Source organism: Mastomys coucha, unplaced genomic scaffold (genome assembly GCF_008632895.1).
Source record: "Mastomys coucha isolate ucsf_1 unplaced genomic scaffold, UCSF_Mcou_1 pScaffold21, whole genome shotgun sequence".
NCBI lineage: Eukaryota > Metazoa > Chordata > Mammalia > Rodentia > Muridae > Mastomys > Mastomys coucha.
The window spans coordinates 48,049,519-48,076,991 of NW_022196904.1; the positions used below are offsets into that span (position 1 = coordinate 48,049,519).

General features: G+C 40.6%; 1 protein-coding gene across 3 annotated transcripts in view; it reads left to right on the forward strand.

Moving 5' to 3' along the window:
* Gabrb3 (gamma-aminobutyric acid type A receptor beta3 subunit) overlaps positions 1-27,473 on the forward strand; it is a 233,683-nt gene that overhangs the window by 104,480 nt on the left and 101,730 nt on the right. Inside the window, exon 1 of one of the 3 annotated variants that reach the window (XM_031386834.1) lies at positions 14,883-14,901. The exons of the other annotated variants lie outside the window; for them this stretch is intronic. The gene's annotated coding sequence lies outside the window, so the exon portion shown is untranslated. Of the gene's footprint in view, positions 1-14,882; positions 14,902-27,473 lie in introns of those variants that run through there. 3 annotated transcript variants of the gene reach the window in all.

Sequence of the window (27,473 nt, forward strand, 5' to 3'; positions counted from 1 at the left end):
AAAAAAAAAAAAAAAGTTAAAATGGCGATAAAACATACTCAAGACTTGAGTGTATATAATGTTGAATATGATGGTCTTATCCTTTTCCAGGCATTTTCTGGGATTTCACAAACAAGATTAAGAACTTTCTTTTACAGTGAAAGCATCTTTACTTCCCTTGTCATCTCGTAACCTAGGGCCTTGCATTATCCTGTGTAACCATCCGCTTTAGCTCAGGAAACCCCCTGCGCAAGGAAGAGTTCCTCAGCAATGGTCAGAGAAGTGACTTGAGAAGCTTCCCAAGTCTTAAACTATGAATATGCGTGAGCCCACAGCCAGGCTTGAGCACTTTGATCCTTCCCTTGAAGATAGGAAAGGATACTACTTTCCTCTTTCTTACTGACTCCCATGCTTACATCTATCCTAAATATTTTTTTTTGTTGTTGTTCTGAATTAACTACAAAACTGATGATTGACTTATCCTGAAACTCTTGTCTGTGCCAAAGTCCAGAGTCTTGCCTTCACTGGAGAACTCTGGTAAATCTCTGCCATAGGTGGCAGTGCAGAGCTGTCTCCAGCTCCTTTCCCATTGCTGCTGACACTGCGTATACCTTTCATGTATCCTCATAAGCACCAAGCCTCACCATGCACTCTGTTTGAAACCCAGAAATGCTTTCCATTATGAAAACCTTACCAGTGTGTGTGTGTTAAGTAGGGAGCTGTGCCAAGAAAACGCTTGATTGGCTAATGTAGGTGTGTCATAAGATGTTCCCGTACTTTAAGTTTCAGGCTTGGGGCTTGTGGGACTTTAAATTAAACCCATACCAGAGGAACATGCGTACCAAATTTATTTATATTTTAATAGTTTTAAGTGTACAGATGCCTCACGTACAGGAGGAGTGAGATTTGATACCTTATATCATCTCTGAAGAGGGGAAGAGAGAGAATGTCTTACTTAGTTGGAGCTTCTGTTGCTGTGATAAAGCATCATGACCAAAAGCAACTTGAGGAGGAAAGAGCTTATTTTACATGATAGCACGTAGAACCCTCCAGAAAAGTCAGGACAGAAATTCAAGACATCATCCTAGAGGTAGGAACTGATACAGAAGCCATGGAGGAGAGCCGCTTGCGGACTTGTCCTTCATGATTTGCATAGCCTGCTTTCCTTCAGTACACAGAGCTCCCAGCACAGAGGTGGCATCACTCCCAGTGATCTGGGACCTCTCAATCAATCTTTAATAATAATAATAATAATAATAATAATAATAATAATAATAATAATGTCCAACAGAGTTGGGCACAGGCCATTCTCCTGGGGGCATTTTCTCAATTGAGGTTCCCCTTTTTCAAATAACTCCATATTGTACAGAAAGGACACCTATGTTAGAGCAAATGGCTCTTGGGAAAGCCAAAATGCAGCTCCATCTTCTAAATGAGGCATTTGCAGTTCTCTTTCATGTTTTTATTTTCATTAATAAAATTATTTAGAAACGAACTTGGAAGGAACCTTGAGGGCAACTTTAGTTTGTGAGAAAAGAGACAGGGCACACAAACTGGAAATCTTAGTAACTGCCTGGGAGAGGAAATACTGAAGGGGGAACACTGATTTTTGTGTGTGTGTGGGGGGGTGTTGGGAAACTTAGAGTGTTCAGCAATGGTGGTCAGTCTGTAAACAACTGCATGGTAGAATGGAGGAGGTCTGCAGATAAAGAATGAGAAAGTATATAAAGTCTTAGGGAAAGCATGCTTAGGCTTTAGGTCAGGATCTGGAAAAGAGATAAGAAGAACAAAGAGGGAAAGGTAGTCTATTTTGGTTTAAAATTCGAAGAAAGTGGGCAGGCTTAGTAGTACTGCCAGAAGGAAAGGTCTGTGATTGGCTGTCCAGAGAGAAGGCCTTCTAGGAATAAGTACATTATTTCTTTCAACAATAACTATTCCTCCTGTCTTACTAGCATATCTTCAGGTGAATCTTCCTATAGGGGGGACTCATGCCTGGGTGGTTCACAGGCTCTTCTGGGTTTACCCTTGAAGGAAGGCATAGTTGTCTGTAAAGTTGAATCTTTAGAACAGATCAGAATATCAAGTCTTCACACAGGGCCAGAGATATATTATTTACATTCTATTTTTTTTTTGATCTTGAAGAAATAACTCTCTCTTAATGAGCCTTTCATAAAACTAGGAAACTGACCTTTTCATATGGTAATTTAAAGGAGACAGTTGAAATGCTTCAATTTCCAGGGTTACCAAAAAGAGAGAGTCAAGGACCAAAGCTGATCTCAAAGGAGAGGTCCATCCTCAGAGACTCCCATGGCTACTAAGTCTGTTCTAGCCTCTTATACAGAGGAGACAGGTAGTGTCCTCTGAGCTCTGGTACTTACTTCTTTATTTTCCTGAAGCCAGGGTCTGTTATTCGGGCTTGAAAGAAGAGAGCTGAACTTCATTTTCATGGGGGAATCATTAGGTAGAAAAGGATAGAGAAAAGTTTTCCCTGCATTTGTGAATTTTCAAATGTCTCCAGTCCCAAGTAGCCCTATTCTAGTGCAGCTCATTCTGTGTATATTAAGGAAAAAGGGGTGGGGCAGAGGAGAACAAGGGAAAGGAAAATACCACAAATTAAGAAAAAGCACGTGGAATACAGGGTAATTTTTCTTAGTCGATAAGGTTTCTTTTCAGACAATGAAACTATATTGATATATTGATGTGTATCCAAGAAAATTATCAAATCATAGATGTGAAAATAAAAACTACCTTTACTTCTACCAGATTGCGCGAGATGAAACCCTTGAAGACCTGTCAGTGAATGAGCACAGGCTTTCTCCTTATGATCTGCTGAAAGTGCTTCGGCTCAGAACTGCCCTGAGCTGTCGGGGTTTGGTTGGGAGAGGCGAGAGTGTCTACATCCAAAAACTCATATAAGGTTTTAATAGAGAATAGTAAATTGAAAACATGTCAACTATAAAACTGATGAAGCACAATAAAGCATTCTGAGCTTCCAGCAGTAAAACCACCTCAGATTCATCTATTAAGGAATTAGCAATTCTTTATATGACTCATCCAAGAACCCCTCCAGGTTTATAATGCACACACAAGGCTGTGTTGCAGTTTCAGTGCCCCATGGCTGCGAGATACTCTCCCTGTGGCAGCACAAGAGGCACCCACGATAGAGAAGTCTCCTCCAGCAGCTTTGGTTTCTACTGTTTGGAGCAGCATGTCCATGGCACACTTAAGGATATTCCTGCCCTTTCTGGTTCCAGGCACAAACAGCTACTTTCTGAAACATCTTGACACAGTATTTTTTCTTAGATGCATTTGAAAAATGGGTTTGGATTTCATGATGAAATACCTCAACAGAAAAATGAATTCTGTTTATTTCCATCCACTTAGTAATGGAAATTTATTCTACAAAAAGTATTCGATCTTATGGGAAGAAAATGCAATAGATACCACAAACCCAAAAGGGCTTTCTCAGTTATGTGGACTTGGATCTGGGCATGCTCTGGATCTGGGGCAATTATTTCTCTCATGAAGAAGTGAAGCATTTTTCTTGTCTTCTCATTATAATCTTAGTCATAATGCTCTCATTTGTTATATGACTTTAGCTTTATTCCACAGCAGGCATATATGTAACTTTATGGTAAAAACTCTTACATTAGTGTATAGTAGAGGGGAGTTAGGCCAATCATGAGGGGCGGGTGGTCATCCCTGTTATGAACAAGGGTACAAGAAAGATATCAACATTTTATTAATGAAAGTTATTTGTGATATTAGAGCTCCAAAAGTATGCCCCCTGGACCCAAAGAACTTATCTGATCTTATGGTCAGGTTCAAGGGAGCAAAAGCATACATACAGAAATGTGATGTGACAAAAAGTGAACCAATGGAAACAGAAAAAGAAGACCCAGAGAGCTAAAGTGCTCTGTCTCTGTCTGTTTCTGTCTCTCTCTGTTTCTGTCTCTGTCTCTGTTTGTTTCTGTTTCTGCTTCTGCCTTTGCTCCTGTCTCTGCTTCTGCTTCTGCTTGTGCTTCTGCCTCTGCCCCTCCCTCATTCTCCTCTCTCCTTTCCTCAATTCTTGGCTTCTCATCTGTATTCCTGTCTGGTCAGTACAAGGCAGAGATCACTCCTCTGCAATTGATGAAGACCTTAACTTTACACAAAAGGATGGAAGTGAAATTGAATATCTCTACATTACACAGCTGCATTCAGTGGAAAGAGTGCTGCTTTCTACCTCAATACAAAAAAGATTCTAATGGAGGAGGGAGAAGTGAGAGTTAGAAGGGGAGGAAGAAACATTTTCTGAGTCCTAAATGGCCAGTAGTCTTTCTAATATTCATGAAATGCCTTGAGGAGAAAAGTCAATGGCTTAAAAAGAGAGAATCCAAGGTGGCATAGGAACAGGCTTTTGTCTTTAGTGTACATATCCCAGTTTCTTCAGGGTCCTCAAAACAAGTAACTAATACACCTCCATCCTCCTGCTCACATGCCATCTTGCCAGGAGTTACCTTCAGGAGATTCACCAACTTTCTATGTAATCTTTCATCAGTCTAATGGACACCTTAGTTATCTATCAGCTCTTTGAATAAAAGTCCTATTTTTTTTCTATTTATGACACTGCCTAATAGTTGTGTGTCCCTGGTTTGTCCATCCTGAGTCCTAGACTGTATGCTATTAGAATATATGAAGAGGGAGACAGAGTAACACAGTGGATGCACAAACACACTTGATTGCTATCAGGCATACATATGTGCACGAGTGTGAGCACACACTAGGTGACACAATAGTTTTAGATACATATATCTGAGTGACATCATGACACATACATGACACAATGGATTCAGGTACATGTATGAGATTCTGATTCACATACACATATCTGAATGACACAGAAGATTCAGAGTGATATGTATTCTTTCTCTCTCCCTTTGTACCTTTCTCTGTGTTGCCTCCAAGTGTTGGAGGTAACATAAAAGGCAATTACTTTAAGAGAAAAGTGATGAAGTCAAGGGCGAAGAAGCTTGAGACAATTTGGAAGGTTTATGGAACTGCCTGATGGGTGGATTAGGATAAGTGGAAAGGGTGGTATAGGACGCAAGGGAGTCAGAGCTCTGGTTTGAGAGAAAAATGTCAAGAGACAAGAGTTTTATTCTCCTTGAATAGTAAAACTTCAAGAATTTATTTTGCAATGCAAGTGGTATGCTTATTTTTTCTTCTACCTTTTAAAAATGAGTCACTTTGGGGGCCTCAGCAGATTCCTTCATGATACATCCACAATGAGCACTTATTATAGGAAAACTCTAAACTCCCATCCATTCTACAGACGTGCAGAACTTGATGTTACACTGATGGGAGGAATTATACTAGTTCCTCAACAGATTGATCAAAGAACTTTTTTTGCAAGAGAATCACTAGAAAACCTAAGTACTTAGTGATTATATTCTCTTAGAAAGAGTTGATGTTCTTGCTGATACATGAAGCCAACAGAGAGGACTCCATCCTGGGAAGAAAGTCTGTGTATAAGAGAGAATGTTCTCAAGGTAAATGCCAACAGAAGCTGCTGCATGAGCCTTGGAAAGGCAAGTCAGCTCTCTGTCTTGAAGATAGTGCAGGTGACCTGCCTTTTCAGGTCCTGACACCTTTTGGGGGTCCCTGTGTGTAGATATGAATTTTGTGAAGTCCACTTGTCTTTTTATCACTTGCATCATTTCATGCCTTCTGCATTTTTATCTGTACTGCTCTCCTTCAAAGACTAGAGTTCAGATATACCATTAGTTCCTGTGAATTGGAAAGAATTTCCTACTAAAATCCTCTAGCACCAATGAAGTTGAACATCCCCATGAAACAGAATTTGGTTTCCTTTACTTCAAGGAATTGGAGGCCACCCAAACCATGTTGCCATTGCTCTCTGCAGTGCTTGAGCCTTGTGACAATCATCATTTGGTATTAGAATAAAAGCAAAACAAAACAAAAACAATCATGTAGAACTTGAAGCAACAATAACAACAACAAACCAAACAAAACCAAAAGTAATGGGCACATGTTACGATCTTACAAGCAATGTAGTTTGTGCCAATCATAACATTGAATGCTATTTTCTTTAGGGCATTAAGCCCTCTCTTACACATATTAATCCCAATTTACTTTGGAATTTAGTGGATTTGATGTTTGCTGAGGTGTACTTTTCCTTTCTAGATGATCTGTGAAGTTCATGGAAGGCATCTGGGTGATTGCAGACATTGCTGTTTAAGGCCACAATTGGACAGAATAGCTTGTCTCCTTTGTAATGAATTTTTGTTCTCAAGCGTTGCTTTTTAGGCTCTAACTCTTTGCCAGACAGGTGTATCCAATGCAGCAGCTGGGCCTCCTGGTCTTCTACAGCTCTTCCAAGTACAGATAATTTGCACTCTTCTGGGTTCCCACACTGTCACAGACAGGCTGGGGTTTGGCAGTCCCAAGCCTGTTCCTGGCCTCCTTTGTAACCGAGTTCTCTAGCAAGCCCAGCAGTAAAGTGCAATGCACATCTGAGTGCCCTGGAGACTTGGGCTGACACAGCTTTCTGGGTCCATCTTCAACATTTCCATCCAAACCGATCAGAGCAGGCGTGGGTGCATTTGTACATCATGTCTCAGACTGAAGCCCCAGACTGCAATAAGATGGTAGAAACTTGGTAATTATGTATGGTCCTTTTTTTCATATCTGTGATGTCTAATCATGATTGTGAAGGTGACCACACTTGGATCATTTGGAGACACCGTTGAGTGTTTCCAGAGAAAATGTTATGGGGCGGGAAGAGCCACTTTGAATGTGGATGGCACCATGCCTTAGGCCAGGACCTTGCATAAAAAGAAAAAAGACTGTAATCAAGCTGAGTAATCAAGTTGAGTAGTCACTCACCTCTTTGCTTTCTGTGTTCATCTCTTCTGCCATGCTTCCACACCAGGATTCTTCTGCCCTCTTAGACTATGAGCCCAAGTAAACCCTTCCTCTTAAGTTTCATTTTTAGGACAGATAAGAAACCAACTATATCAAAACATCATATATTGAATTTAAAAATTACAAATAAACCTGATGGAGTTACACCTTTTATAGTAGACTCTGTGCAGTTTAAAGTAGCCATGGCCAATGCTGTCTTCAGAGTCCACACTTTCTATTTAATGTGACATACTCAGAAATTCACCACCCTGAACAGATCTGCTGTGGCCTCTATGCCCCACACATTTCAGCAGTATTAGTGACAAAGGGGCTGTTGAGAATTTTCTGGAGTAGTTTCTGTTCAGATCCTATTAGAGACAGGAGAACTCTGAGGCCCCCATCCCTAGATATCCTGGGATGTCACCCTGCCTCACAAATTACCTCTTAAGTTTTACTTTGGACACTTTGGCAGAAGTTGCTGCTTTTACCCAGCTGTGAAACTTGGGTTTCTTTCCTCCTTTATAAAATGGATGGAAATCTTACTAGCTGCTATTTGAGAGGGATAAAGAAAAGGAACACTCTGGATTGCAGAGCAGTGTGCCTCTAGTCCATGGCTCAACCATTCTTTAACAACCCATGAATGCTGTGTGTTGGGAAGAGGTGGATGTTCTTACTATGACTGTGATTATTTTTAAATTAGATGCATAATATTCCTGCATCCCTCAGAGAGATGAGATGTGTAGTTTATGGAACAATTTGTAAAGAAAATGGTGAACCCTCTTCCTCCTATTTTGAAGGTAGTATTGGCTGTTGAAAGCTTAGTTAGAGGGATGGAACCCAGGGCCTAATATATGTTAGGCAAGCATTCTCCATTGAGTTAAATTTTCAGCCTAGAGAAATCTTTTCTAAGACTATGAATTCTGCTTGTACACCAACCCTCTCATCTCCCTAAGTTGTTGGGTCTAAAGCTGTTCTGAGTCCCATAAGACACTTTTGGCATCTTCAAAAATCTCAACAAGATACTGGAATGCCTCCCTACTTCCTGCTTTCTGCCTCTACTTTTGTCCTGTACAGAAGATTAATGCTACCTGCAAAGCTTGCTCATAGATTTGCCCACATAGTTTCCTCTACCTGGACTTCCTCACTGCCTCATGTGGAACAGTAAGTGGCCAGTGGCTGCCAACAGGGACACTGTCAGATTTTATTCCCACCCCCCTACTTTGAAGCCCTAAGTAAGTCTTGCTCTGCATGTGCAAGAAGCATGGAAATGCACGACCTCCAAGAAACTTCTCCAGAAAGAGTAGCTTGCTCTTCTCGCTTCCTGTGTGCCGTGTAATAGAAATACGCCTCTCAGTCGGGGCCGTGGAAATTGTTTGGCCATGAGTAATATGGTACTTGGGTAGAATGGAGGAGCAGTGCTTTCATCTGAGCAATTCATTTTCCCTGAAACCTAAAAATAGTGTGACACGTGGGAAGCTTGTGAGTGCTTCAGAGAGGCCACTTCTCAATGCTATTGTACTTACATAAGCCCGCTTCTTCTGAGCAGTGCTTTGGGCTGAGAGCAGCTCTGTGCACTTGTGTCTGCTTCTGAGGCAGGCAGGAGGCTTAACTTTGAATTATCTGTGCTACACGGGTATGCCAGAAGCCTCTTTGTCCCGGGGTGGGTTCACCACATGTGACATTTTGGAGGCATATTTTTAATTAAGATATAACTACATCACTTCCCTTTTTCCTTTTCTCCCTCCAGCCCTCCCACCAAGCCCCCCCGTCTCAAGTATATATAGCCTTTTTTTTATTATTGTTACACACATTGATGCACAAGCATATGAATACAACTGTACAACTTGCTGTCTGTGTTTGTTATCTGTATATATGGTTTCATAGCTGGCCACTTTGCATTGGGTAAACCGTTAGGGAGCTCATCTTAGAGAGAGGCTAATTCACCTTCTTTTGGCAGTCATTAATTGCCTATAGTTCTTTGTCTCAGGATGCTACCACATGATGTTTTCCTGATTCCTTGTTAGTTAGAATGTCTACTGATATTGTCATCGTTCAGGTCCTTTTGTACGCAGTGGTGTCTAGAAGACTCAGTCTCACAGCAGACTTCCTGGTAGCCTGGCCTTTTCAGTCTTTCCACTCCCTCCTCTGCAGTGTTCCCTGAGCCATGGAAGCTTGAGTTGTGCTGCAGATGTAACCTCTGGGACTAGACTCCCCAGGACCTCTTGATCTCTGCACAATATCCATAGTTTTCTGTGATGGTATCCATTTGCTGTAAAGAGATGCTTATCTGTTTAAGAGGTGTAGATTTACTTATCTGAAGCTATAAGGACAACATTTAGAAATTATGCTTATCTACCGAAGTACTGCAGTAGATTCTTTTCTAAGATCTATTACCTCCCTAAGCCCTAGAAGTTGGCTGTGTTTCTAGCACCAGATATGATTTCTATTTTGTTAAGTGATCTTTAAGTCCAACTAGACAGCTCATGACTGGTAATGTGTCAGTATCATTTCGTCAGATGTCTTGCCTTGCTGGTCATTGTGGTTCCTAACTGTCCCATCTTAGTAAGAATATTCTTTGTTTCCTCCCTTGGCAGTTTGCACCATACTTTCTGGTAGTACAGATGCTAGACCACAGGAAAGAGAGATTAAGATTAGATCTAACCGGTCATCCAAGTCCTGTGTCCTAAATGTGCACTGTCTTGAGCAATAGGGACTCCATTTCAACCGCTGAGAGGCAAGTAATGGCAAGGGCAGTGATAGCCCTTGTTTTGAGAGTCTGGGATTCACTTGGACTCCCCTGAGCAAGCACTTAAAGGAGATTTTTCATATATGGTACTGGTTTTTGTTAATATATGGTTAGTGCGGGGAGCATTATCAGCTCAAGTGGCATAACTTCATTTAAGTTGTGTGTGCGAATGTGCATGGGCATGTATGTGAGTGAGCATTGCATCTAAGTTTAGATAACTGTAAAATAATGATTCCCTGAAGTGTTGGTGTTATTTGTTCCTCTTCCCTTCTTTCTTTCTGTATTGAAATCTCTTTCTCCTCCACAAGTATAAGTCCTCATCTTTCACGTTCCCCCCTTTATATCACCCGTGTCCTGCTATTTCCCTCATGCCTCCTTGCTACAGTCCTATTATATTCTCCTGGTTTCTGGTTTTCCTCTGTGTTATACATCTCAACTGAAGATGAGAACTAGGAACAGAAGATGAGAGAAATGTGAGATATCTTCCTGGGTCTGGATTACTTCACCCACTATGATTTTACCTAGACCCATCTCTTTACCAGTAAATGTGTTGATTTCACGTTTTTCCTTCTGAAGAGTATTCCATAGTATGCATGTACCATATTTTCACCATCTAGTCATTGGCTAAAGGGTATTTAGATTGTTTCCTTTTCCTAAGTGTTGTCGATGATGCAGTAATGAACATGGCTGAACAAGTTCCTGTGGAGTAAGAGGTGAAGTTCTTTGTGTATATACAAGGAGTGGTATAGTTTAGGGATGTGGTAGAGAGGTTTCTTATTGTTGTTGTTGTTGTTTTTGAGGATTCTACATAATGAATTCTAGAATGAGTGTGCCCGTTTTCATTCTTCCCAACAGTGAATGAGTCTTCCTTTTATAATGCACGTCCCAGTGTTTCCTACTGCTGTCACATAAAGCAGCTAAGTAACATTTCGAGAATTAAAAACTGCCTGACGTATCCTGTGTGGCACACTGACATGCCTTTATCATCTCTACTGTGAGGATTAAGTGACAATGGACCAGAAAGATGAAATGATTTTCTAAAACTTCCACATGGGTGTTGGTGTGAGCTTTCGGGACCTTACCTGACCACACCCTCTTCTTCCTTTGCCACTTTATGCAGAATAGAAATTATCTATAAAGAGGAATGTGTTCACTTGCTATTACTGTGACTATGAGTCCTATGAGTCCTACTAACTTCTATGTGGACTGTTTCTATTGTTTCAAGTTCCCATTCATGCTTTCACCTCAGTGCTTGCTTGCTGGTTACTGTCAGGCTTTTCATGTACTTTGACAACCTAGTCTCCCTCTGAAGATTTTCACTGTAACTCCATTTTACTCTTATAGGGTGAGAGGTTTCAGTTCAGTGGCCTTTAACAATTCCTCCTGAAAGAGTTGCTGCTGAGGTCAGTCAATTTACAAGTGAAGCAACTGGCCTTGAGCTCTTGCCAGAAGGAGTAGCCTGTCCCTCCCATGCTCTGTTTTTAATAGGTAAAACACTTTGTAGATCACTTTGTAGACCAGGAAGCACAGTGGGCTTTGGTCCTGTGGGCATGAAAGGCAGTTTTTCTGGGCCTGGTGCCCAAAGAGAAGCAGCCATGAGAGGATGTGCCTAGTTCTGCACTGACTTGATATGCCAGGTTGGTACCCAGGTGGCAGGAAGGGGCTGGCCCCTTCTTAGAGTAGAACAGGAGGGCAGGGGCGGGAAGAGGGGAAGTAGGGACTGTGTGACAGGGACTGGGTGGAAAGCAGGGCTGTGATCAGGATGTAAAGTGAATAAATAAATTAATTAATGGGAAAAAGTGAACAAGCAAAGAGCAAAATCCATGCAGACTGTGGTTTTATCAGAGAACTCAATTAAGACTGAGGAGTAGGATGTTGCATGGCAATGAGAACTCTATCAAGGAGCCTGAGGAATAGCATGTGCATTGACTAGAAAACATAGTTTCTGTATCTAAAGCCCTTACAGATGATAGGAAACATAATCAGATCTATTTTACACTTGGAGTTGTCAGTACCTGCCTCTTGACTGGATAATTTGTAGAACTTCTCACAGAAAGCCACACGATGTTTCTGAAAGTAGGGTAATTGAAAGGTTGCAGAATTCACGAGACAATGCTAGACATTAGAATGAGGGGGAGGCAGGAAGGCTGGTGTACCTGGGAAGGAGGCCAGTTGCAACAGAACAGTTTTGCATTCTGACTGTAGATCTTTACAAATGAGATCATGTAGAACTACACATGCGTGCACATGCCTGTAAAGTTGCTGTAATCTCACAGACTGGATCACCCTTAGTATCCTTGTTTTGATACTGTCTTTTAGGACCTCAGGAAAATGTATCTTGGGTACACTGAACTGCCCCCTCCTTCCCTCCCTCCCTTACTCCTTTCCTCCCTCTCTGCCTCCCTCCATCACTCCCTCACTGTTCGTCTGTCACGCACTCCTTCCCTCCTTCCCTCCTTCGGTTCTTCCTTATTCCTTTTTCTTGTTTACATTAGTTTATTTTTTGCAAGCCTTGTATTTATTTCGTAATGACCTTAAAACAAATGAAGAATTCTTGTACTCTGGAGCTCAGCAGGGTATCAGATTCACACCTGTGCTAGGCAGTGCCTTTCCGTCCTCCAACAAATCCATCCCTCTTTCTGGATAAGTTTGGGATGATATTGTTATAACAACCATCTGCAAGGTACCTCTCTTAGAAATGAAGCCCTCTTGTCTCTTGTGAGGACAGAAGCAAAGGTGTTGATGAGGGATGCAGGCCCAGTGGTCTCCTGGCCTTCAAAGTCTGCAGAAAGGTACTTTGACAATAAGAGGCATAGTAATTATGCCCAGTTGTTCTGAGATTTTACTCGAGTTATATGAAGCTAAAAATAGGGCCATTTGTGTTCTGGTGCAGGTGTAACAGCTGGGAAACCCAGCAACAGAGATGAAAGGTTTTTATTGGTGGATGGGGCTGAGACTGAACATACTTGTTTGGTTCCATTTTCTTCTGTTACCAATACACAGAACATTAACCATTTAAATCCACTAGCTCGCCTTCAGAACAATCTCTGAAAGAAAAGAATTCACATGATTGCTTTTCTATGATAACGTAAATGCCCATTTTCTTTGTGGAACTGTCAATAATGATCAAAACCGTAAGAAAATCAGTTGGAGGGAAATATTTATACAAAAGCATAGGATGTATTTTGTTCTTCAGATGTTCTGCTCATTCAGACAGTGTGTGTGTGTGTGTGTGTGTGTGTGTGTGTGTGTGTGTGCATGAGTGTTGCGCCTGTGCATATGAATAGCAGTGAATAGTTAATTGCTTTGGCTCCCTGTGGCCACGTTTCCTCTGCACCCACACAAAAGCTCTGGATTCTAGATGAATATGCTGAGACTCATGTTTCCACTCTTCAACTGAAGCCATAGGAAGGTACACTTACCTGTGCACACAGCAACACACATTGAACATACGTGTATAATACACATGCACAGACTTGCACACAAAGCAAACACATATATAAATGAGCATGCTTACCTAGGAGAATTCATGAGCACTCCTACACACACACACATACACATACATGCATACACACACACACACACACACACATACACACACACAGACATGGGCGTGTGACTTAATTTTGATATGTTTTGACTAGCTCAGTGACTGGGCACTTATTATCCTTCCCGCAGCTAGCACATACATCCTCCTGGCATTCCTGAGTTAACATCTTTTAGAATCTATATTTCACCTCTGCTACCGCAGACATAATCTGAGGAGTGGCTCCTAGGGCCACTTTCTGAGATTCTTACATGGCGGGCAGCCTTTAAGTCTACTCTCTTTTCTTCCCTGTCATGGTGATTCTGCCTGTTCTTCTTTCCTTCCTTGGTCCCTTGCCCATGCAATCTAAAAGTCCCACCCCTGTCTGCCTGCCCAGGCAATGGCTGTATGGCAATTCTTTATTACCAATTGAAGCCAACTGGGGGTGCAGCTTTTGGGAGCCAAATTAAGACAAAGCATTAGAACGAATTCCTAACACGCATGTGTGTGTTCATGCATGTGCGTGTGTGTGTGTGTGTGTGTGTGTGTGTGTGTATGCATGTATGTGTATGTGTGTGTGAATAGGAGTGCTTATGCATTCTCCTAGGTAAGCATGTTCATTTATATGTATATTTGCTTTGTGTGCAGGTATGTGCATGTATGAGTATTATACATGTGTGTTCAATGTGTGTTGCTGTGTTCTTCACACATAGGAAGGTAAGCGTACCTTCCTATGGCTGCAGCTGGACAGTGGAATCATGAGTCTCAGCCTGTTCATCTCAAATTGTCCCGCTTTTCTGTTCTGACATGCTGTGCTTTCTGTGAGGACAAATCTTTGCAAGTGCTTTTTTTTTTTTTAATCACCCTTAGCATTTATATGCTATACCTGGAAGACATGACCCTCCTGCCTCATTTTTGTGTGTGTTGGGATTACAATTGTGTGTCATCATGCCTGCCTACATTTGGTTTTCACACTAGTACAGATGTATGCAGTGACTCCAGCAATTCCCATCTCACTTTGTTAGTGCCTGAGGAAATGGGGGCTTGTAGAAGACCATGAACTCCAGCCACCCACACCCTGGTGGTTTGCAGATGTTGAATGACATGCAGAGGCTGCTCTCTGCATGATAAGCAGGCTTGGATTTTGGCCAGATTTAGGGAATACATTTTGCTGTGAAAGCATTTCAGGCTGTTGCCAGCTGATTTTTGTTCTAAATTTGGCAACTCTTACTCAGATATGTTTACTCAATGTAGAAGTTCATGGAGATGGAGGAAATTGACTTGGGATTTTACAACTCCCTGACCATCTGATATCGGGTGGCTTAAACCGCAGTACAGCAAACCTTTTTATTACACACATTCGGTTGCTATGGAGACAGTCACCGTTCTCATCACCAGCTCCATATTTGGAGGGTCTTAATGCCACTTGCTTATTCAATCCACACTTCCCCCCTCAGAGGCCCAAGCACCCTGGAGTACACTTTTAAAAAGGCTCTCCCACCCTTTCGGTCACAGTGGGTAGCAAGGGACATAAATTCCAGTGTGCTTTCAGGGCTGGCTGTATGCCCCAGACTTCGGGACTGCTTTAGTGTAAGCTGGTGCTCACTATAGATGCTGCCTTCCTTTAGGAAGTGCTTGGTTGCACTGAGGGGCTCTTCATTTCCCACTTTCTTTGTTCTATATTAAACTGAAGATTGATTGTTTGAAGATGTGATACTTGAATCCCCTTTGCTGAAAATACAATGTAAGTGCTTTTTACTTTGCTGTTCCCTTGCTTACCTTGCTTTAAAGCCAGGCTGTCTTTGCTTTCCATCACAAAGTGAGGAACAGGAGAGCGAACAATGAGTAACATCAAGTCTGTATTGTGTACTCCTCACTTTTTCTGGCAACACTCAAATCTGTCTGTCCACATAGGCATATTGGTGTGTGTGTGTTTTGTGTGTGTGTGTGTGTGTGTGTGTGTGTGTGTAGTGTGTGGTGTGTGTAGTGTGTAGTGTGTGTAGTGTGTAGTGTGTATACTGTGTGTGGTGTGTGTGTCCCTGTACCTATGGGTCTCATGAAAATAGAAGCACAGGGTCTCTGTGGTGATGTAGAAAGCTGTACATAAATTTCAGTCATGGGAATTTATTAGCTTGCAGGAACAGTTTAATCAACTGATTTCTTATACTTTTGCTCATCAAAGACTATATTCCAGACAGGTACCTCATGGTGCTGGTAAATTTTAGTTCCAAATGCTTCACTTTGGTTGATGGTAGCCGATCTAGGGTATTTGAAATGAAAATGATAATTTTCCATTCAGAGGCCAGTTGATGTGAGGACTAAGGCTCTCACTCTGTGAAAGCTCCCATGCAACGCCTACCTGTGCTAAGCAGAGCAGGAATGTTTTTGTTACACATCTGAATACTAATTCAAGCCTGAAAGATACTAGTTGCCTGGGTTAAGAAAACTCGAAAATTCAGACTTTTACAAACCTCTTTATGTGTGGTGAGAATTCGTTGTACTCGTCCATTAAAATCACCTGTTTGAAAACATATCCTTAGCTACCTTCTCTTTCTGATCTTCAGTTCCCTCTGATTATTTTCTAAGAGTTCATTCACACTTAAATAAACTGGGCGGCTAACTCATCATCCTTAGGACTTAGTTTACACATGTCTATCACTAAAGACTACATATTAAAGTGTAAAACTTTCACTGTCAAATTGTCTTAGAGTTCCTAACGGCAGTTGAGATTCAGGTCCAATAATAATAATAATAATAATAATAATAATAATAATAATAATAATAATAATAATAATAAATTATGGATGGCCAGTTTTCTTTGCTATCATTTGAATATGGTTAAGATGAAGCTGGACCCTGATTAGGTACTAATAACCCAAAGATTTGATCAAAGAAAACACTAAGTAAGGTGTACATTGCGACCAGAAACTAAAACTCTATCGCAAATGGTATCTGTACCTCATCCACAACAAACTACACCAGTCTGATGGCACAAGCAAAGCCAGGGGCATAGGTGTCAAAAGACTTTTTCAGGACATAAAGGGACAAAAGAGAATATGTTGATATGCCTATAGGAGAACATTGGATAGGCCCAGAGAGGGGGTCATAGAGCTGAAAGGGCCCTCACAGTAATGGAAGAGGAGGTTACATAATCTTGAGCCGTTCCTGTGGACTCTGATTCTGTATAGGCTTCTTGTTATCCTGTTAACCATTATATTTATGGTGTGGGTTGCTCATTTTTTTCACTGGTCATTAGGAGTTAGGCTTCTGTGTCTTCTTAAAGACATACTCAGCCACAAAGGATTTAGCTACTAGTACCCGCAGCATGGTTTCTAAAGTGCAAGAGTTTTGTTTGTATTTTTGAACCATTGTCACTAAAGTAAAAGGAGGTGGGGCTAACTGCTGAGCCCACAGTGAAAACCTGAAGACCACTTCAAAGTGTTCACCACATGAATGGACGACACATGAAGACTGTGCTTCCTGAAGTCAGGGCACAGTGCTCCAGGTACTTTCATTTGAAATAGCATGTGTTGGGACTTAGATCAACAGGGGCATCACAACTCAGGCAGGAATGGTTCAAAATGTATTATATTTTAAAAATTTCAGAGAAAAATGAAGCACACTTAGTTAACTTTGAGTCAAGGAAGGGGGCTTAGAGGATAAAGACACGTGCTGTGAAGTCTGGAACCAAAAATTTGATCCCTGGGACCAAAAAAAGGAGAGAGCCAACTTTGGCAAGTTCCCTTACCTCTACATGCACCTTCCGTTACGAGCTCAGGCACAAGCATATGCACACACAAGTGCAGGCACAAACACACACACTAAACAAACAAACAAACAAACAAACAAATATTAATTTTGTGTCAAACAAGTCCTGCCTCCCAGGCTTGTGAAGGGGTCAGGTTTTTGTAAGTCGTATGTCATTTTAATTGACAACTTTCATTGTTCAAGAAACTTAGAAATGGTGAACTAAGGGTTGCTTCTTATACCGAAATCCTTTTGGAGCTCTGGATGAAGCAGTGTGAGATGGACCACTAATTCCCATATTTCACAGGTGCAGAAAGTGGGGTTCAAACAGATGAATCACCAACACATCAGTCAGTTTCTTTTCCTTGCCTAAAACACCAGGGGGAAAAGCCTAGGGCAGCAAGAGTTTCTTTTGATAGCCTCAGTCATTTTGTCGTCAAGCAGCCTGAGGTTAGTCAGAGCATCAGGAGGGTAGAGAAGTATGCTTATACACCAGGGAATCAGAGAGGAGTAAAGGGAGCAGCCAGGGATAGCCAAGATACAGGCACAGCAGCTGGACCACCTCCTTGTTAATAATAGCATCAAATTATCAATCCATCAGTGGATTCATCTGTTCAGCAGATCAGAGCCCCCATGATCTAAGTACCGTTTTACAATTAGACCTTCCAGCTGATTCCTGCCTTCATGAACAAGCTGGAAGTTCTGCTTGGTGATGAAGCAGACAGAGGTAGGGGGATCACCTGCTTGTTCCTTGCTGCAAGATGCGTGTCTGCTTTCCTAATTTTCCCCATTCAAAGCCAGCAGCATTATTTCTATTTCTGCCACAGAACTCTATTATATTTACTCACAGGGGGCAGGTTTAAATGACTTGTAGCATAGCTATGTAATAGACTATACATATAACAGGAGATCTTTAAATTATTTTCAAAATTCAATTTTACATGAAACAAAGCACACAGAACAAATATCCAGTAATCCTTAATATTAAGTACATGCAAAAAAATATGAAGCAACTCACTAGAGTGTTGAATTCACAATAAGTTATCTCAAGATTCTGTAAGATTTGTTGGCTTTCCATAGTAAATGACAGTTCTCTTTTAATGTCAAAAATGAATACAATAATTTAAATGTACTTTTCAAAGTTAAATTATAATTGTGCCCATTTTAGAGTGCTTCAAATTGCTCTACAATTAGTGATTTAGACATAATCAAATTCTGTACATTAATGGTGTAATTTTTACAGGTGGCAGGAGTGTAGCTGGCTTGAGCTCCATATTGGTGAAAGTTCCTAGCATTGTTGGATTTAATATTTACTTAAATTTGCTCAGACTTAATAACATTACAGTTCATAATCTAATTAAGCACCTTCATAACACATTTTTAAAAAACATTTCCAAGAGCTGTGAGGAGAGGAACCTATCTAAATAAAAGAGCTGTGAGGAGAGGAACCTATCTAAATACCGAAGCAGTTTATTACTTCTCAGCTTCCTGTTTTTAACAAAAGCTAATAACCAATGGGAAGGTTTTTCTTGGTTGTCAATTTACCACATCTGGAGTTAACTAAAACCCAAGCTGCTGGGTGAAACTGTGAGGGCTGTGAGGAACTTTTCTTGATGGACTCATTTGAGGTAGGAGGAGTCACCCTATTCCTAGGCCTTTGAGTTGAAAAAAAAAAATCCACCTTTAATCTGGGCCACACCTTCTGGTGCCAGTCTATGTAAAGGACATGACAGAAGAAAGCTCTTTCTCTTTGCTTCTTTGTCCTCACTGTCACTGTTCAGTTCATTTCCTCATTAGTATTCAAGCCTACTTTTTGGGGATTCTAGCATGTGCTAAAGACCAGTGGATACATCAAGCCTCCTGGACTGTATAACTCCTAGAGTCTTGAGCTTTTCATTGGTAGACAATCATTGTTGGAATAGTTGGACCATGACCTGGAAGCAAATCATTCTAGCAAATCTCTAGTCTAATAAAATATATATAACCTCGACTAGTAAAGCCAGTATAATAATGTAGCAGATACTTTGAATGACAGATTAATTCATTTCTCTTACTATAGCAACATACTTGAGAGAAGATATTTTATACAGGGAAGATTCTGGTTTATATTTCTTGGTCAAATTCTGAAGCTCAGAGTATAGTGATGATCTACTTGGTGCTGGTAGAATCCTGACTTAGCACAGATTCATCTGGTGACATACAGGAATCAGCTATTTTGTCTAGTGTTTCTACCTCTTGTGGAAAATCTTCTAGGATTCAGTCATGGAGCTCATATCCTTCTGACATCCAAGTAAACCCCAAATGTTGTATGTATCTTTTAAGTCTTCCATGTTTTTCTACCTCTTCAGTATCTGAAAATTGGGATTAAATTTCAGCTCAGATAGCTTGAAGGGACACACCAAAATTTTTTCCCAATTATAGCACTTGTATAGTTTTATTTAGTGTCAACCGAGTAGTGACAATGGCTTAGGAAACACCAGAGCTTCACATCTTGGCTTCCAAACTTAAAAGAAATATTTCGGTAGACTCATGCACAGGTCTCCACCCATGGAAAACCACCAGCTAACATGGTAGTTCAAGAAGCATTTCACAGATTTGAATGTACTGGAATTTCCCCTACTGTACACTCTGAGTTCCATAGGTAAATAATCATATATAGAGGATGATACAAAAATGGATGCTAAAGGAACTATTTCTATCTACTTCTGAAAGATAGGGATTCTCTCAAAAAATATTTTCTTTTCCTAACATCCAGGGTGACAATAGCATTATATAAATATTGGCCAAAATAGGTTAGGTGGCCTGAAGAGTTTAGTTTTTTTTTTTTTTTTTTTTTTTTTTTTTTTTTTTTTTTTTTGGTTTTTTCGAAGAGTTTAGTTTTATAGAAAAGATTTTACATGGTGGGCAATAGCTGGCCTGGAACTGGCTGCCTAGCCCAAGTTGGCCTAAAACTTGCATCAGTCCTTCTCACTCAGCTTCCCAAATACTGGCAATGCAGACGTGAGCCACCACATCTGACTCTTTGTCTCTGTCTCTCTCTATCAGTCTCTCCATCTCACTTCTTTCTTCTTTTATCTTTTAGTTTTCTTTTGTGACTGAAGCATGGTAACATGCACTTTGTCCTTATTTTTTTCAGATACAGAAATGTATATGTTTGTAAAATATTGCTTCTGCACCATATCTCCATTCACAGTGACTTCTGTCTAACAGAAGGTTAACACAGATCTAGATTCACAGTGTATTGCTGGATCGGCCAAGACCAGCCTTGCAAACACTCACTGCTTACCGAAGCTAACTGATCAAACCAGAACTTTTTTTTCTTTCTCAAGGACATTATTTTACAGGTGGATAGTTTTTCATAACAGACCAACCTGAGGTAATGAACACATTTTAAAATTGTTATTTTAAATTAAATGCATGGATGGGAATAAGTGGCTCTCCTGGCTTGGATGGTGATGGGAGAACAGATCTCAGTAGAATAGTCCCAAACCTGAGTATAAATGTGCTTTCTGGGGAGTGTACTATAAAAGATCTAAACTTTGACATTCGTCTCAACATAGGATTGAATCTTCCATTTGAGTCTCACCTAAAATTTATTCTGTTACATTGCTCTACTTTGAAATCCATTCCTGAAGTAGGAGATTTCCCCTGCTAAGTTTTTAAAAATGGAAGTTAAAAAGGAGGCCCCAGAAAACAAGACATAGAGGAGATGATGTATTGGCTTCAGGCAGAACTCTGCGGGACCATCAAGGTTTGGGAATTGAGAGGGGAATGTACTAGGGAAGAAAGACCAGCAGCTTCTTAGGCAAGGAGCCTTACTTGGTGCCAGAATTGGCCTGCCTCTAATGAGCAGAAGGACAGGGAACAGTGGAAGTGTAGAGAGGAGTGGGCACAATGATGATCCTCCAATAGAGAAGGCTCAAACCCCAGGTCTGAAGCTTTGGAAAAGGTATCAGTAGAGTGTGTTCCAGGGCTATTCTGGAAATAGATCCTGAAGGATGTGGATGAGTGTCTGTAAAGAAAAAGTTGCTGTTCACCCCATATCTGATTACTGAGTGTAGATTTGGCATGGATCAAGCCCTCTATCTATCCATTGAGGTTTTTGAAGTTTTTCGCTGGATGTCAAGTTATAAACAGATTACAAGGCTTTCTTGAAAGATTTCTGTAAGCTGCTTCTGATTGCTGGGGAGGCTCCTTCTGCCAGTATGAGGCCTCAGGAAAGGCATAATGACATTGAGAAGGACCCGGGGCTGGAGCAGAACCTGGACCCCACAGAATATGATTCTTGGGTCTCCCAAACCTATGAAATAAGAATATGAAACAAGAGGTCAATAACATAAATTTTCATGGTCTAAAGGTTGTTCCTGAGAAATAATATCATTTCAGATGCATTCTGATTTTTATTGCATGAAGCATCACTTGGGAAACACCCATGTTCATTATGTGTAACAATGGAAAATCTTCCTTGAACTCATTTTGTTTGTTTGTTTGTTTTTGTGGTCTTCTGTTATAGGAGCTAATGCGTGGGAGAAACATGTCCATATGTTTAGGTGCAGTTCTAAGGAGGGCCAGGTGGTGTATGGATGTGACCTTTGTACTTGGGAGGCTGAGGAAAGAGGATCATCTCAAGGTTAAAGCAACTAGGGATACACAATGAGACCCTGTCTTGGAAGCACATAAACAACTTTGTTCAGTGTGCCCTAAGAATGTTGCTTTTGATCTAGAATTAGAGGCTCCTACTTTCTGCCAAAGTAGCCTCATCCCCATGGGTTTCTGAGCCACTCAGTCATTCTCTAAATTGCTGAGCAAAGATTCTTTTTGTTCTGATGGTCTTTTCATTGTAAAATGTAAGATGCTTAATAATTAACAGTGTATCTGTTGAATAATACTGTGCGAAGGTGGAGTGTTGCCTCCAATTGCTGGTGTTAATCAAATTATTATCCCTCCCGCATAATAAAAAAGGGATAGAATGTAACTGTCCACTATTATCTGTTATAAGAGTAGATTTAAAGATTGTCATTACAGCAATAGCACCAGGTTATGCATAAGTAGATCACAAAGAATTTGATGCCCTCTGGGTGGCCTTTTTCTTCTGGCAGGGAAAATGTTGTGTTCAGGTGGTTGTCCAGCCAGAGTGCAGCTGTTCCCAGTTGGGGTGTTAGAGGAAGACTACATGGGTCAGGCGAGGGTCTGGCTAAGGAATGCTGGACAGGAGCACCTGTCCTTTTTCTGCTGATTTTCCAGAGATCCAGAGCAAGGTATGTACTTCTCACATTCTGATCATGCACTGGGCTGGGGTGGACTGCTCTATAGAATTATTCATAGAATGCCAGACTGCAGCTGAGCAGTAAGACACATGCAAGACAGATCTGAATGAAGAGCCAGAAGAGACTATAGATTAGATTTCAGCCAGTGGCTCTTCATGTCTTTTGGTTGTCTATCAAAAGTACAGAAGTCTGCTCTGCATTGCATCAGAAAAATCTGGGGGAGAGGAGCCTATGAGGAGCAGAAAATTTATAGACTCTTTGTTGAATGGGCTTCCAAAACCAACACTGAGAGTCTAGCACCAAGCAGAAGACTTCACTCTTCCTTATGTCATAGCTATAGTAGGCAGGGGGGTTGGGGATAGAATGGCAGAGATTTATAATAAATATATTTATATATAGGTATTACTGTATTATGAGAGCAGAGGTTTCGAAGCATAGTTATGTTCTCATGGTGTCACAATGGCATTAAATTTCAACTTTTAGGGCTATGAGGGGGACATTGAAATTAAAATTATTGGTTGCACCTGAATACCAATGATGCCCACAGACTTCCTGTGGACAGTTAAGTTTGTTTTTCTCATCTCAAGAGAGGTAGACAAATCTTAAATGTACTGATGCAAGAAGAGATTGCCTTCAGAGTACAAAGCCAATATTGGTCCCACATCCCTGGGGATAATTCTGGCACCCTTCTGTATTTTCTGAAAAGCTGTATAGCTACTTTCCTAGAAATTAAGGCAGTGCCCACTCCTATGAGTCTCAAATGGAAACCAGCCAGTCTCCCCTCTAAGATTGTCTTCTAGGTCGTTTTTACTTTGTTTGCTTTTCTCTCTCTGGAGGAAATCTGAACTCTCCCTTGTGATCTGGCTACTCTGTGAAATATCTTCTTCCCTGGATGTACTGAGAACACCTGCACCCTCCTCCTCACCTTGCCCATCATCTTTTCTAGCACCACTCAGAGGGCCCATCCTCACCTGGTTCCAATCTTTGTTTGACTTCTATTTTTTTAAGGAGTCCTTCTCTGCCCAATGCATCAAAAGTTACATTCTTCTGCACCATTACTCTCCATTCTCTCCTTCTACTTCATGTTTTTTAAAGCAACAGACTTCTATATATAGCCTTTGCTTTCCATTTGTTTGACATCCTGGAAGGGGTCTTGATGGCACCCAGTCTATCTGAGCATCTTCTGCCGTGGTGCCTGCCCAATGGGGCATCCCAGAAAGCCACCCATTAAATGAAGTGTGTGAGGTCCTTCTACATTATGCACCATCATTTTACTCCTTATTCCACCCCTTCTCTGTTTGGGACAGCTTTCCCCAGATATTTATCTGCTTCCTTGTCTAAGTTTGGTTTCTTGTTTTTCATTTCCTGCCTCTACACAGAGCTGCCTAAGTGGCTTATGGACATCTGTTTGATTCAGGCCTCTCTATTATCAACAACCATTCTATCTTGATATAGTGACTCTTCGTCTGTGCCTCTGATCCTTCATGCTCCAGAGCACCTTGACATGTTTCGTTCACTTATTTCAGACTGGTTCCTAGTTTTCAATATTGCACTGGCTTCTCTCTAGAGAGTAGAGTGCTGTCTGCAAATAGCTTTCTCTAGATTCATGCTACATTGCAGAATTGGGCTGTGTCTCAGTGGTAACTCCTTGTCAATAAAGATTCTGATATCCACTCACCAGGAAGCAGAAGACTGTTCTGATCTGGAAGCTAAGGAATCATGAACACTTAGGATGACAGTTACTGCTCCTCTAAGGACCTATAGCCCAACAAGGAGATAACAGAAGGATGGGATCATGACTGAAGGTGTTCTGAGTTGGATGTGATCAGTGTTGTAGGTCCCAGTTGCTTTTGGCTTCTGGGCTTCTCAGCTACTCCATAAGTGGGTGATGGACACAAAGAATTTTCAGAGGGACTTTGAAATGAGTCCTGATGTGGTATGGAGACTCCATCCCACTGTATACAAGCAATGCATTTTGATAGTATTGGACATGTAGTGAAGTGGAAGAACTCTTGCTAGCACATGTGAAGTTTGGGATTTAATTATAGCCTTGGCATCTTGGTGGTTTGGAGGTGTTGGTAGTTGATAAAAGACATCTAGAAAATTATGTAGACATGTAACCTACTAGGATTCGGGTGACAATCTATGACATTTAGTGGTTTTTGTTTATGCAGGGTTGGGAAGAGGTTTGATGAATATTCATAGGTAGCTCCTCTGAAAGTAGCTAGGCTGGATTTCTTAGAATGTGATATAATTTGAGGGCTTTATAGTTTAGTCAGTGAAGAGCCTTCCTTTAAAGAGCAAAAGTGAGGGATTGTAGATGTGATACCTGTTTTCTGTGTTCATATGTAGTTGGACACAGATGACTGCACAGTTCATTCAAACTACTATATACTTACTTTATTCACAGAACAAATGTTATCATCAAAAGAATGCTCTAGCAACATGCTATGTTTATCTTTATCTTATGGACAGATGAAGTTAGCTTGGGGAAGAACTAGCTTTTCTTGATATTTCCATAGAAGTAATTATATATTTTCCCAACTTTAAATAATCTTCAAAAAGTTTCTAAGTTAGATGAATTTCTTGTTCAATTTCCCAAAATGCATGTTTTCTAAAGACTGAATGAGTTTATATTTGTAGACCTGTAAAGCAACATTAGAGAAGATCCCAGAGTTTCTGAATAGCTCATTTAGTTACCTAAAGTAATTTCTATCAACCATCTTGTCAAATTCAAGTGGAATTTACTTCCTTAGAACATGACAGTCTTCAGCTGAAACCATTCATTTTGTTTCCATGGAAACATTGTGGGATTCTGTGGCCACTGTAAGTCACATTAACTAAATGTAGAATTTCTCACTCTACATCTTGAGTGTGGTTTGGCTGATGTATTAAGCAAACTAAATTATCTGTTACTTTAACACAAGAATTCCTATTGGCATACCTGTACTTCATAATTCCATATGCCTTCAATGCATATAGGCTTCTGGCCTGCAAAGTTGACCCCTTTCTGGGTTTGGCAGTGATATATCATAACTGGAGAAGTGGAGCCACTAAGCCAGAAATGCATGGTATGACTGACAGTTCACATCCCTTGGGTAGCACATCTTTTTATTAATTTCTAAATATTATTAATTTTTCCAATGTTATGTCACCATAAACATACATAATATTTGTATAATAGTGTAAGGTTGTCAAACATGTTGAGTTCAGGAAACAACATTCATGAATTAGGGCTTTTATTATTCCCTAACTTAAAAGAGAAATATTAGGTTTTTTTTGTTTTGTTTTGTTTTCTTTCTTTGACACATACACATACTCTACATTGTATATTACACAGTGAACATCATGTATGTATATATGTATATATATATGTATACATGATCTTATACACACAGATAGTTATGTCTCATGAGGAAACGAGTGTTTTGCTCTCTTAAGCTGCTGTATTAGTTTCTCTTTTTGTAGCTGTGATAAAATGGTCTCGCAAAAGCAACTTAAAGAAGAAATCATTTACTTTAGGTCACAGTTTAAGACAGTGTCTATCATGGTGGAGAAGTCAAGGTCTTAAGAGCTTAAAGAAGTTGGTCATATCTCATCAACTGTCAAGAGAAAGAAGCATTCAATGCACACATGTCTGTACTCAGTATCCTCTTCTCTCTCTCTACCTCTCCATTAGCTATTTGTAATCCCACTCTTGTACATTCCAGAAGACTTTTCTTAGATTTTCTGTGAGACTGTGAAATCATTCAGTTGTCCTATCTACAATTAAATCAGTCTACTGACATCAATTAAAGTGCTCAAGATAACCCCCAGAGACATATCTAGAGTCTCATGTCCTAAGTGATTCTAGATCCTGTGAAACTGAAACTTAAAACTATTACATTGCTTATATTAAAGCTGCTTCTAAATGTTTCTTTTCTAAACTCACATGTTTTCCCCACATATGATATATAATGTATAAAATTCATGAAAATATATCAACTTACAGATATGGGGACAACATATTTCTGAACATGTGCCATTTAGGCACGTTGAACAAACAAGATAACATTGTAAATTATACACCACTTCTTGATGTTTGGGCAGAAAGGACATGACCTCCTCCTTAGACTAGCTGAATGTCCAAATCAAGTCACAGGGTCCTACAGGAGCTACATTCAATTGCCTGAATGATATTCAGAAGAGTAAGTGGCTGCACCAGTGACATATGCACAGGTAAGATGGATAGAAGAATTTAATCATGTCTGCAAGCAGAGGGAAGAAGTATGCAGAAAAGAGAATTAAAACTACAAAGAGAAGACATCAAGAAAGAGGAGCATGGGGAGAGAAGAAGGGGGAACAAATGAGGGGTGGAAAGAGAAGGCATAGAAGAGGAGAGTAATGAAAGAGGAAAGAGGGCCGTGGAGAGAGAAGATCAGGGAGAATGTCTGCTAGGACAGAGCAGTATAGTCCAGCTACCTTTGCTTCCTCCCTTCCACTCATTTGTAGTTGCTTTTGCATTAAACTCATTTTAGCATAAAGTTTATTTCTTGTATTTTCTGTCCCTGTATTTTATGCTTTTGTTTTTTCTAACCAGCTCTTCATCCGTCTGTCAAAGGCTCACTGTCTTCACAGCTAACCCTAAACACTGCAGTTGCAAACGCCACTCCGCAAGCCCCTCTACAGAAGCATCCCTTTTTTTGTGGGAGTCACCCAGTGGCCTGTGTCCCCCCTTCCCAGAGGATTTCTCCCACTCTGCCTCTTGAATAAATTTGCATTGCCTTTACCAAAAGCCACTTGGTTATGAAGCTACTAGTATAGTGACTTCTTCCTCTAGTGACTTCTTCCTCTAGCTGGGAGCATTCTACATCCCTGTCTGCATTTTCTTATCTTTTCTGGACTTTCAAAATACAGTACTATAAAATAATGTACTGCCCCTATTTATAGGCAGAAACTACAGTCTGTGTTGAAATTTTCAGATATTTAAGACTGTCCCCTTCTCAGCAAACCTCAGAGTACATCATGGTGTGCTGTAACTTATAGCTTTAGCAAATTTGTTCAAAGAACATCCCAGTCACCACTTGCCTGCTATTCCATAAAGAATAGTGAAGAACAACTCCTTCCTCTTCTTTTCTTCCTCCTTGTCTTCTTCTCCCCATTGATCCTTCTCCCCACCTCTTGCCCCTCTTTCTTCCCAACCTCTTTTTCCCCCTCTTCATTTTGATTTTTGAAATAGATTCTCATGATGTAGCCCCTGGCACTCACTCTGTAGCCTTGCCACTCACTGTGTAGATCAGTCTAGATTTAAATGAATAGAAAT